The sequence below is a fragment of the Mya arenaria genome, chromosome 17, assembly GCF_026914265.1.
Source record: "Mya arenaria isolate MELC-2E11 chromosome 17, ASM2691426v1".
Lineage (NCBI taxonomy): Eukaryota > Metazoa > Mollusca > Bivalvia > Myida > Myidae > Mya > Mya arenaria.
In genome coordinates this window covers 36,374,212-36,376,902 of record NC_069138.1, presented here as the reverse complement: position 1 = coordinate 36,376,902, position 2,691 = coordinate 36,374,212, and the positions used below count along the sequence as shown (strand labels likewise).

Here is a 2,691-nt window from a genome sequence, read left to right as displayed (position 1 = left end):
TTTCAAATTATTTATTTTTTTGCTCTTTTGGTTGCAATTTACTGCCTTCTAGAGGCTGTTTACCCTTGTGTAATTCTCCCCCTCCCCAATTATATATTTTTTTCCAATTTAATTAATGAAGGCTACTTTGATAAATAAAAAAAAACAATGAATTTCTTGAAAATGAACAAAATCTCTACAAGACTTACTCTTTCGCAGGATTATGTATTCATAAAAAGGTAAAAACATGTATATTTGCCATTACTTAAGCCAATGTAACCTGTTTATTTTTCCCAAAGTGAACCTTTTTTCCAAATTGCAAGGCACAGGCTGTAAAAATAATCTCCTAAAAAATCACTGAAAATCTATACTATTAAAGTGTATCAATTCATTAATTCAAAAACATTAAAGAAAACAAGTTATTTGCGGTGTTAACATAATTATTCTGAAATTGAACAGTAGTGTTCTTAAATTTCTGAATAAGAACATTCCATTGTTTCTCTAAATTACAGAATTGTTCTGACCTGCGCTGTTTTGCACAATATCTGTAAAGCGCGGAACATACCAATGCCAGACGTGATTGATGACTGCGGCAATGCTAACAACATGGACAACAACATTGCTCCTCAACATGGTATGCAGTACAGAGATTACTTCGCCAACACCTACTTTTAAGCAGTACATGTAAGTTTTTTTATTATATCCTCTATAATGATATATAGAGATTAACCGATGAATTGAAAAGGATATTTCAATAGGTGAAATAACATTTTGATACCATTCTTTATTTTTTTTTAAATTTTAGCAAGCTCCTACTGAAAGGAAATGCATATACAAAATGAACGTGCAAAGTGCTGGTACACACTTTTTATGATGTCAATTCTGAAATGACATTACATTTGCCTAAATTTTGGCCGGTTGCCTGAAAAACTTTTAATTATTTTATCTCATATATTTATGCATATAATAAAAGAAGTGTTGATTTCAGTGTAAGATAGCAAAATATTTCACATTGTAAACCCAGAAGCCAATATTTCACAGATGAGCTTCACCACTTGTGAAATAGAGATTTTGGTGGTCACTCCGTGAAATATATTATGATCTTATACCTGAACATTAAAAGTACAAATTAATCCGAGGCTATAATCATTCTTCGCCAAGCTGTTTTTTGAGCACCCTGATCTGGAGCCGTAGCTTCTCTTCCCGCAAAGCTTGCATCACAGTATGGCAGGAACAGGTGCAGATCACTGAGTCACTGCTGCAAACAATAAGTCAGTTTTAAATACAAGTATAAAGAGACACTTGAGCTATCACTAAAGGTGATTTGAACACCCCAAACAAAGTTACCACAGAAACAGGTTTGCCATATAAGTATAAGCATTTTGTATAAAGTTTCATTCAATAACATATTATAAGTTAACTTGGTACTGATAAATACAGTACAAGAATTGATTGTGAGACTTTCTTCTACTTTGTACAGACATATACAGTTCATTCATTAACAGTGACAACTTTTATCCTTTGTTTTAGATTGTGCCATGGCCTGAAATCATTGGATGATGTGCTGATGAAAACTATACAACTTCATTTTATGAATAGACATTATTTACACAGTTTGCAGTAAAAAAAATGGCATGAATGTGTTACTTACATGTTGTATGTCTCACTGGTCACATTAAGGTCTGTCACCATCTGAACTGGGCTGAAAGAAAAAAAATCATTACATTAAAAATGAATAGCTTGATAAAAATGACTTATAATATATTGATGCATGAAGAACATAACAGCTGCAAGTTTTAACCACTACTGTAATATAATTGTACTTTATAATATAAGTTGCAGAGATTATAAGGTGACCCATTATGGGATATACAGGGGAAAGGAAACCATATCTGGTGAGAGCAAACCCTGAAATGGTACTACATGTATATATATTTGCTGACCCAATATTGAAAAATATGACCAGCCCTGGACCAATATATATACACACACAAGTGAATTTCAGCATTAACATGCACACTCAAAAATTGACCGTTTTGGCAACTCCTTATAATAATAATAAATGATACAGTCCTAAAAAGTTACCTGTAATTTGTAACCAAGTCTTCACTGGCACTAAGACTTGCATTGGAACTGGCACTTATTCTCCATGTTGATGCACTGTAATGGTTTTAGGAGATATAAATACTTGGTACAAGTAATAAAATACAGATATCATTTACAATTAAAGTAGTTGGAAAAAACAACACACAATAAAATTATTGCATTTTGAATTTTGAATTTGCATTCTCTGATCTCAGCTTTTCACATAACCCTGTTTTGTTCTTGTGGCCTCGTCCTTTGTTCACTTGAACTAGATAGAAATTTTCTATTTATTATATATAGTGATAGCTTTCATCACAGTCTAAACAGAAATGTATCAGTATGAGATAACTGATAATATGTATAACCAGTTTACATATTAACTTAACTGTCATTATATTTGCAAATTGATATTGTTTCTTAATCCTAACATTTGTTTTAAAAGTTGCTTTTATTATAGCCATACTTTTACCTGTTAAGATCACTCCCATTAGTTGTGGAAATGCCTGTGGACACACTGAAAAGATATAAACAGTTTTCTGGTTTATGATTGCAATGAAATTTAAATGTTCAGTTTGTGATACATAAAACCTTTATGAAAACAGTTTAATCAATCAAGATGCATTCACT

At 31.7% G+C, this 2,691-nt stretch overlaps 1 long non-coding RNA gene across 1 annotated transcript; it reads right to left on the bottom strand.

The window, feature by feature from the left end:
* Positions 1 to 1,112: 1,112 nt before the first annotated feature.
* On the bottom strand, positions 1,113 to 2,143 carry LOC128223639 (uncharacterized). The gene is made up of 3 exons (XR_008259312.1): positions 2,065 to 2,143; positions 1,631 to 1,681; positions 1,113 to 1,237 (listed from the first exon to the last, which is right to left on the bottom strand). It is a non-coding gene; the product is annotated as an uncharacterized LOC128223639 (long non-coding RNA).
* Positions 2,144 to 2,691: the final 548 nt, after the last annotated feature.